The sequence below is a fragment of the Microtus ochrogaster genome, unplaced genomic scaffold (genome assembly GCF_000317375.1).
Source record: "Microtus ochrogaster isolate Prairie Vole_2 unplaced genomic scaffold, MicOch1.0 UNK28, whole genome shotgun sequence".
Lineage (NCBI taxonomy): Eukaryota > Metazoa > Chordata > Mammalia > Rodentia > Cricetidae > Microtus > Microtus ochrogaster.
The window spans coordinates 2,478,669-2,489,138 of NW_004949126.1; the positions used below are offsets into that span (position 1 = coordinate 2,478,669).

A 10,470-nucleotide genomic window follows, 5' to 3' on the forward strand; every position below is an offset into this window, starting at 1 on the left:
CTTTAGGTACAGGAGTTGTTTGTTGGATTCATTTGCTGGGCATGTCTTTAAGGGGATGACTTCACTGCACCTTTTATTATGATTTCCTTCTAAGTAGTGAGACAGTTTTCTTTTACTGTTGCAAGTACTCTCCTTGGTGTTTTATAGGAGACACAAGGTCCTTGTGCTCACAGATAATTCCTACAAAAACTAGGAATGTTCTACTTGCTCATGGATACCACATTGTTGTTTTTATTTTCTGCAAGCTTTATAGTTTGTTGCCAATTTAGACAATAGATATTATATTGTAGCAATTGGGAGTGCTAATGTTTCTACCGCTCCCTTGTTTGTTATTAGAATTTTTTGTTTAATTTGTAATAATTGACCCAAGTATTTTAGTGAAGTCTATTTCTTTCCAGTACAGTATTAAAGCCCTAGTGTTGACACTTACAGAAGGGCAGCTTGGGTATTCTCATACTTAGAAGGAAGAAGTGACAGTGGTAACACTTTCCCGCTTCCAAACCATAACGTCTCTGAATTTTCATAACCCTCATTGGCTGATTTATTATTTTCGTTAATGCAACATCTTGGAATATAAATCATTCTACAGGCAAAGTTATAAAAATTCTGTCTTTTTTGGAGACATATCTTCCAAGGTTCCAGACTTTTATTCTTTGAGAAATTCATATAGCATCTTTTTAGTGTATTCGTTTCCATTATCCAACTCTGTTCTTATCCAACATCATGTTATTTCTCTTGGTATAAAAACAAATTAACAGCAACAACAACAAACAGAAAAAAATCAAAATAATAAAAATAATGGAGTTCAGTTTGTATTGATCACCTACCAAATACCCTTGAGCATCAGGCCTTCCCTGGGTTGATATAACCAAGCTTTGGCAATTGTTCTTATTTCAGAACTCATCCCAACTTTTCAGTTCTTCACTTCTTTTCTAACAAATATTGGTCTACAGAGATAGCTATATCTTTGTGAAATACACTAGCTGCCTTCCAGGTGATTTCTGCTACAATCTCTAGCCTTTGTCAGTGAGCTGAGCTGTTAAAATTGTGTGTTATATTGCAAAGCATCTGCTTTCTTCGGTAAGAGCAGAAACAGTAATATATGACGGCATGGAACTCCCTCAAAAGCAGGGACCTTCACAGGACGTAGGAGAGCTTGCCAAGATCCCAAGGGTGACACTGCATTCCAGGCGCTGAGGTCTCCGGAAGAGGGACCAGCAGCTGCTTCACTCACAGGGAGAGCACATCACAGTTATGGAAACTGTGATAGGCTATGAAGGATTCCAGCATGCCACATGCCAGGAGCGCTTCTGTTGCAAGAGTGATGCCCAAGAGCAAGAGCTTCTGCTGCCTCTACACTATGTACCTGCAAAATTTCACCTTAAAGCGACAGGGAGCAGGAAACTGGGTTAGAAAAGCTGTAACACCATCTCTCCCAGGAAGCCATTCTGACTGGGAGCATGGCCCAGAGGCAGCCCAGTGAGCCGCTCTCTGGCAGCGTATAGGAATCTGACTTGCAGAAATGGCAACAAAGAAGGAGGACACACTTGTGGTGTACATATCTTCTCTTTTTCTTTTCCTACATATTGCAGCAGATTTCTTGAATAGATGTTAACTCGTTTGCTTTTGGGGACAATTTTCAGGGGCTTCAAATATGCTTGCTTTGAAAGTGTTCTCTCCAGCTTCATTGGGAAGTAGGCTGATACTCTTCCATTACAGAAGTTAATCCCTGGGTGAATTATCTTTGCAAGCACATATTAGTGCTTGTCACTCATATGATTGATAAGCACTTTGTCATAAAGGCAACAAAGATTACACATATTATTGAAAATACAAAATGAGGTTTAATCAATATTATGTGTTTCAATATATTTATTCAATGATTTCTTCGAGAATATTTTAAATGAAACAAGGCACAATTATGTGTTAATATTTGAGAAGTTAGAAATGTAAAAATATGCATTTAAAATGTTGCTGTAATATGTGAATGAGGTATTTGTTTCAGTCTTAAATTACTTACTGCTATTACTCATTGATGATTAAATCAATTTTGATTAATAATTAGGTTAAAATGTAATATGTTTTAAAAGTTGCATTAGTATTAGGTATACATATTTTCCCTTGGCTTTCAACACACACATCAATAACATTTTTCCTACCATATTCCACATCAAGTGACAAAATTTACAATAATTGCCCAAAATTACATTTCTCAACTGGTTGAAAAATAAGTCTATCACTTTCCTGAGAACAGCAAAAATATTTCTCAGACCCTCATTTGTTATGTGTAAGTTATGGTTTTAAGCACTGAGTTTCATTTCTGAAAGCTTCTAAAGGGGGCAAAATTAAGTAGTGAATTTAGAGTTGTGCTTGCTACAATAACATTTGCAAAAAAAAAATCTAATTTCTTTTCTACGTGTTAAAGGCCTCCCTTAGAATTCTCTATGCAGCCCAGGGATCTCAACCCCTGCAGCTCTGTCGTTGGCCTCTCAAATGTTAGGATCATAGACAGGGGCAGCCATGCCTGACACCTATGCTCTTTTCTTTACAGAATTCAAGATATGACTTTATTTCTCAGTCTCATACGCATTTTTGCTTTTTTTATTTGATTCTTATTATAAGTTCACACACATACACATACACACACACACACAATCTTGAAATTCAATTTTAAATTGGCTAGCTAATTCCTAAAAGATTTTTTTTTAATGTACACAGCTCTCCCACCAACACTCCGAGACAAAGGACCCTTCTTCAATCCCTCATTTCATTTTTCAAATAGCCTGTTTCATGCTCTGTCATTCATGCTGAAGGCTGAACGCCTGACAGCTCGCCAACCGTTATCTCTCCTAGGAAGGTTTTCATCTCCATAGCGATATCACAGACAAGTTTCACTTACAGTGATAAAATATCGTTTCTGTTTCTCAGGCTTTAGTCATAAGATGAGGAGTATGTGTTACATCTGTTATCCTGGTAACTTCATTATAAATCTAGATCTTGACTTCTAGAAACACAATGGTGTCTTGATGCTTATACTGTTATACTTGGGAATATACTTACAGCTTTGTCAAATCTGGAAGATACTCAAATATGTTTTAAAATTTTGATTTTATTTGTTAATTACTGGCCACTCATTCTTCCAGTATGTTGCTTGAAACCTTTATTGATTTTTCTCTTAGTGCCTTGAAATGATCTTAACTTAAACAGCATTTGATTCAAAGACCACATTTTCTACCTCCCGTGCTGTTGGTATCACACTTGGCAAGAGTACAGAGAGAAGCATTTTAGTTTGTTTGTGGCTGAATTCACTTGTGAACTTACTGAATGAAATTATTTCATCAACTTTGCATGCATGTCGCCAAAAAAACATGAAGGGAGACTCACTATTGCTAGTCAAAATGTACTGAAAGCTATTATAATTGAGAATAAGAAGCAATATTCTTGAAAACTTTTACCTACTTACATACAAACATTTTTGTGAATGAGAATTAGCATTAAAGAGTCAAACCTATTAAATCATATTTTATATTTCATATACAATTAATGTAAATATTTTAAGTATATTGAGTGAATCTTAATTAAAAGTTGAATATATTATTAATTTTTTAACTAAAATTAACTGACTAATTTAATTATATAATGGCAGTTCAAACATAACATTAGAATTAATTTATTCCTTCACAATGTACATTTTTATGCTAATTAAAATATGCAAGTTAAATCATCATTAGAAGTAAGAAATAAACAAAGAAATGCTGAGTGATTTTGCTGCAGTTGATTGGCAAACCTGGTCTCAGTTTTAAAAATCTTACTCTCTAGTGAGGAACCTGAAGGAAGATTATATCCTTAGTGTAGTAGACAAAAAATTCCAAAGAAAACCTGAGCTTTTCAACTTCTTTATATTAACTGTTGAAATCTGGTCCGTTAGAAGCAGCATTTTTTTTTGATAGGTAGGAATATTTAGAATATGGAATGCTGAAAAGTCAAAATTTTTCAGCTAAAAACTACAACTAAAGTTCTGAATATGCTCACAAGGTCTCTTTATTCTATGTAGAAGAAGTATCCAGAGTTGTTTATTGGGAAGGAGGATCCTTTCCTGATGGATGTTGTAATTTAGACAAGGCACTGTGTGGTGAATACTCTTGCTCTCTCTGAACCTTCTCCACTACTATTGCAGGACAAATAAAAATGGTTGTGACTGATGAGTCTGGGCTTTGGAGCACACCATGCCTAGTTCTCTTTCAGTTTCTACTGTGGACCCTTCTTACAGGCAGAGACTAGTTGTGCTTCACTCTGAACTCAGCACTCCACCTCTTTAGATCTGGAGTTGCTCATGTCAGCAAAGCTGGTGACGTGAAGGCTGATTGTTCGAGCTCAACAGTAGACACTACATTCGACGCAAATAAGAACTGTTCTCATCAATAAAATCTCAATGTTAAAGGCAATATTTTAATAAAGATGTCATATTGGCAAAATTTCTCAGTTTCTTCTGAAATTGTCCAGGAAACAGGAATATGATATGTTATTATGATATAACCAAAATACTATGAAAGCAATCATATAATCCAAGAGTTATAAAATGCCTCTGCATTTTCCCAGGAGATGAGCTATCACAGCGTCTTCTTCAACACTGACTATTCCATTTATTGTCAAAGTCATGAAACTAAAACTGTTCCAATCTAGAGAAATCAGGTGTATAAAACTGAAATGATTAAAGTAGAAAAGCCACAAAGCAGAGTAAGACAATTTTAATTTTCACATACTCCAGCTACTCAGTCACCTTATAAATAACAAACCTCATTTAACAAACACATACATGAAAATTCATATGTATTCATCTGAATCTAATGCAATTGTATATAACTCTTGAGGCTTTTATTAATGTGGGATTCCCCTATGTATGCTGTGAATACCATTGGTTATAAAGAAGCTGCACTGGGCCTATTGCAGTGCAGAATAGGGAAAGGCTGGAATTTCACGCAGAGAGAAGAGGAAAGAAGGTGGAGTAAGGGAGAAGCCATGTAGCCACTGTTGGAGACAGATGCTAGATGCTGGATGGATGTATTAAAGGTGTCTATATATCCACAAGTGGGCATGGGCATTTCAAGAGTGCCTACTCCTCTTTTTACTTTAAGATTTTTCTTATAAATTAATTATATTATGGTTGAATTGTGCTTATGATAATAGTGGATGGATTTGTTATGTCAAGCAAGGGGAACTTGTTCACACATCCTTAAAGCTTTCTTTATTACTTAAATATTTATCTAGAAATTTAGCAGAATATTTCTTTCTGAATCATCTATTCTTCCATAGTTTATAACATCAATTTTATATTTTGAATTCAAATAGAATTCTTCTTTAGTATTTTTAATAAATAAACAAATTAATTTTACATTCTTGCTGCAGTTTCTCCTTCTTCTTCCCCTCCTAGACCCTCCTCTCACACCCCTTCTGTTCCTACCTGCCCCCAATCCACATCTCCTCCATTTCTGTTTAGGAAAGGACAGGGCTCTTATGGATATCAACAAAAAAGCCTGTGTTCCAGTAAAGCTGAAGTGTTCTCCCAAAGTTGTAGACCATGATAGGGAACCATGGGATGATGTGGGGGGCGGGGGGAGCAGGCAAGCGCGCGCGCGCGCGCGCGCGTGTGTGTGTGTATGTGTGTGTGTAATCTGGGGTTGTTGGACAGGATTTTAAAGGATTTTGTGAGTGGTGTGCAGTGTCTTCCTTGGGTTTCCTAGGACCAACCTGCTCCTTAGTAAGGCTGAAGAGGCTATGGACCCTATTATGGAACTCAGGGCAGAGGTGTAGTCTGGGTTCAAGGAGTGTTAGCTTATGGTAGACAGTGTCATAGGTAGGGTTCCTAGATCTTTCCTGGCCTCTAGTAGAGCCAAAGTTTTCTTCTAAGGTAGTGAGACAGGATACAGGGCCCAGAGGTGGAGGTGCAGTCTGTGGCTGATGGACAATTTTCAAGTGGATGGTAAGCAGTATTTTCCCTGTGGTCTCTAGGATCACTCTGGCCATTGGTACAGCTGCCAGGCTGTGTGCCCTTGTGTGGAGCCCAGGAGAGGGAGCACAGTCTGTCTTTTTGCAATCTTAATTGCAAATTAAATAATATCTTCTACATAATACAAACATATATGTGACATCCTAGGTAGGTATCTAAATATGAAAGTATAACACAATAATTTTGTGAGGAAAAAATAAATTATGTTATTTTGAAGCCAAGTCATTAATATAACTACTGACTGGACAATTGTCACACAATTGCCCTCATATCTATTCAGCATTATATGAAATGAAATAAATTATTCACAGAAGATGTAAAGGAATATTCTATACATTGACCATACAGACATGACAAAGCTGAGTGGTTAAAATGTACAGATTATATAAATTTTATCTTAAACACATACAGAATAATAGTATGGAAAAGTAGGGAATATTTAGACAATAACAGAGCACAGATAATATAACACAGAGATGATAAAAATGGGGAAAATAAATTTAAAAACCTAAATAAAAAAATCTCGAAATAATTTAATTACTGGGATATAAGCAAAACTCCTCAAATTATTGTCCACTCCCATTTGATTTTACTTCATTTATGGTTCTAAGACCATGGTTTTGTTTTTGCCTATGACATATCTGTTATTGTCTATGACATATAAAATTAAATATGGGTGTTAGCTTTGATAATAGTGAAAAAAATTCATATATATAATAAATATAAGAATATAGCCTTGTAGACTGAGATTTCTAAAGTAACTCATAATGAATTAGTGTAAACAAAGATGTATATAAAACATAGCAAACCATGCATAATGCATGTTTCTCAAAGGTGAACATGTGAACTGGTACATAGACCAGCAAAAATACCAGAAGCACACACACACACACTAGGAACTTAGGAATGTCAATGAGGCGTCAGTTAAGAAGAGCTGTAAGATAATATGTTCACAGTATGTTTTACAGTCCAGACAAACACGGCCTTTCTTAATGGCACTCTGAGACTACACAAAGTTTCTTTGAACTATCACATTTTAAATTCATCCAAATCTGGCATCCTCTTCTACAAAGGGAAACAACATAAGCAAACTAAGTCAGTTAGCTGTATAACAGTTAAACTAATAATCCCTAAATAGGTGTTGATTGGATTCTGTGATTTCTGGGAGCATTTACACAGAGAATCATAGTGTAACTATCATATAAATATGTATATATATGTATATATATACATATATATATATACATATATATATACACACATTTGAAATTCACAGGGAACCAGAATGCATCAAACGTTAAGCAATGTGGGTCCTGAAAGACTTTAGACATTTCTCCAGATGTGACTCTAACAAAGTCAGGGGGACATCAGCGTTCTCTTGGAGAACTGGATATGAGCTGACGTCAGGTTATGCTGTCACCATGGTCATTTCTAAAAGCCTTTCTGATGTACAGTCTCACTAGTTTTCTTTTTGTTAAATATTTTATTTTATTACTTAAAAAAATACCAATGCAAATTCCCACTCCTTCCCCTCCTCCTACTCCCTCTCCTCCTAGATTTTATTTATTTTTTTTATCATTTTGTTTCATATCATTTTACTCAACAGCATTTGACCTTTTTTTGGAATCCAGTCTCAATAACATAGTATGAGTGTGGTAAGAGTAGCCACTATTTGCTTTCTTAACATTTAGAATAATATTTTCTTAATAATCCAAGCTCTGTGGATATAATACAAATTTCAAATTAGTTTTGTTTTTACTTCTTGGGATTGTGTAAGGATATGTTTTTTTTTAAATGTTGTGATTACACTAAAAATAAACTCTTAAAAGAGCAGTCTATCATCTTCCATCTGTGTTGTTAACTGTAGCGCTTTCCACTCGAATGCACCTTAATAGGTTGGAAATGTTGGGGGAGCAGGGAAATAAAAAGAAATTATTGTCTGAGAATATGTATTATGTCAACAATGCAGCTTAATCGTTTTTAACGGAACACAATTAGACATTGGAATTTCTCTAAACAAGAAATGTTTCGGGCAGTGGGAACTGCTACAGATGATTGTAAATATTCTGAGAATAATTAGTCTGAATAAAAGGCTGAGAACAATATAGAGAGTTTTCAGTTTGAGAAAAATGTATTTGCCCTTCACATTAATCCTCTACTTAAGGATATTAGAAAATGTAATTTAAAACAGATTCTGAAAAGAATCCCAGCAATTATTGTATTTGTCAAATAAATGGATGAAGTAGTGATGGAAATAAAATAATAGCCCCCTAAAGAATAAAATGTTTTCCCTCTTAATGGTCAATTATCCTTAAATAGCACAGTTTTACATATTTACAATTCATATTTAATTTATAGCTCTAATCATTATTTTTCTTGGTTTCTGCACATTTGATTCTCTCCCTTCCTCCACCGTCTCCCCCTTGCTCCCGAGTTCTCTCTCATACTAATGTTTCTTAAAGGAGACTGGGATGGGAGGCTCTAGTGAAGTGGAAAATCCTGTTCACGTAGCATGTCATCAGATTTTTGGCTTTGTATAAGCTTTCAGAAAACCACAAAAGATTCCACTCCCCCCTCATAATTAGCAATTTAAAGGTAATCTTGAGGTCACTATAGAGAGGTGGTTTCCAGAGGATTCCAGGCAGCATCGTTCGTGGATTATTATATACAGTATAACTCTCTGTCAATTGCCAAACCACAAACAGTTCATAAAGTGACAGGGAATTGAAAAAGGAACTACTACCATGTAATCGCTCATTCTAATTACTCCTTATAGGAATATTAGGTCAAGGACCCAAAGAAATGCTAGCTTAAGAAAGCAGTCCATTAAAGGTTCATGTCCAAATACAGTTCTGGTAACATGCTAACCAGAGAAAAAATATTTATCATCAATCCATATTATCAAAGATAAAACATTTTGTTTTAAATGAAGATAATATAGGCAATGAAATTGCAATAATTTTCAGACTCCGTGTTATGGTTTAAATTCAAAATGTTGGCCACAAGCTCATGCCTTGGAAGATCTGGTCTTCAGAAGCAGCACATTTTGGGAGGATGTACATCTTTAGAAAGTAGTGATTTGGTAAAGGAAATGGGTCACTGGAGGTGGGCTTTGTGTTTTATATCCTGGTTCAATTTCCTGCCCCATCTCTGCTTGAAAGTTCACTAAGGATAAGTAAGTTACTGCTGTCCAAATGTGTAGGAGCCCATTACTGAGAGCTCCATGATGGCTCACTTACAGCTGCAGGCTGGTCCTGCTGCAATTCCCTTTCTGCTGTTCACCTCAGAAGGTGCTGCTTCATCACCTCAGAACTCAGCCAAAATGTCAAAATAAAACCTTCTGCCCCTTCCATTTTTTTTTTTTTGCCTTTTTAAAAAATTGTAGCAAGGAGTAATGTTGGCATTCCTTTCGAATTTCAGAATTATTTAATTTTAAATAAACACGCGTAACATTACAAAATTACATGTAATTTTTAATTCAAATGGCTAGTACAACACTTCAGTTACATATACCATAATAATATGTATTAAAAATTATAACACCAAGTGAGAGAGCTGGCCCTGGGGTCACAAGAGCAGGAAAGCTACCCATGACCCTCATCTGCTGCAGCACAAAAGAAAGCAGCCTCTGCTTCCCATCTGGGCAGCACACTAGAGCTGACCTTGTTGTCAAGGACACCTGTGAGCCAGCCAGAGGTCTTGAGAGCAAGAAAGCTAACCCCGCTGTTCCTCCATAGCCAATACAGCAATACAGAGAGAGGATGCTACACAGGGCAAAACAGTAGAACTGGCCCTGGTGATGTGGTGATTGGGTGTTGGTGGTTGGAAATCTGAGGGCCCAAGAGCAGAAGTGGTCCTGATCCTTGTTGCAGGCTACATTAAGTGAGCTAGGCAAGGCATTGCTAGATAGCTCACCCACATAGAGATGAGAAGGGAAATCTAACGAGCTGACCAATCCAGCTACCACCCAGGCCTAGAACCAGTTGGCCCACCCTAACATCCACTGAATCTATGATGTTGGAGCATGTGAAGGCGACAAACCTACAGAGGCATAACAACAAGATCTCCATGACACAGACAGACAGCAAGAGAATATTCAAGGGGGGCCCCAGTGAAAGCCTGTTATCGGTGGTGTAGCAGAAGCCAGAGGCCTCCAGCCAGACCAACGATTTATGGCAATGAATACTTGAAAGCAAACACAAACAGACTAAAGGGTAAATTCTGTGTCTCAATGGAAACCACTACAGCTTCCTGAAAAGCTGTTTCTTCTTCTTCTTCTTCTTCTTCTTCTTCTTCTTCTTCTTCTTCTTCTTCTTCTTCTTCTTCTTCTTCTTCTTCTTCTTCTGCTTCTCCTTCTCCTTCTCCTTCTCCTTCTCCTTCTCCTTCTCCTTCTCCTTCTCCTTCTCCTTCTCCTTCTCCTTCTCCTTCTCCTTAGTCTCTCTGCCTTCTCTTCCACAGCATTC

The 10,470-nt window shown here is 36.6% G+C and overlaps 1 protein-coding gene across 1 annotated transcript in view; it reads right to left on the reverse strand.

Annotated features, from left to right (window-relative positions):
* Positions 1-10,470, reverse strand: part of Galntl6 (polypeptide N-acetylgalactosaminyltransferase like 6) — a 1,036,720-nt gene that overhangs the window by 599,986 nt on the left and 426,264 nt on the right. The window lies entirely within an intron of this gene.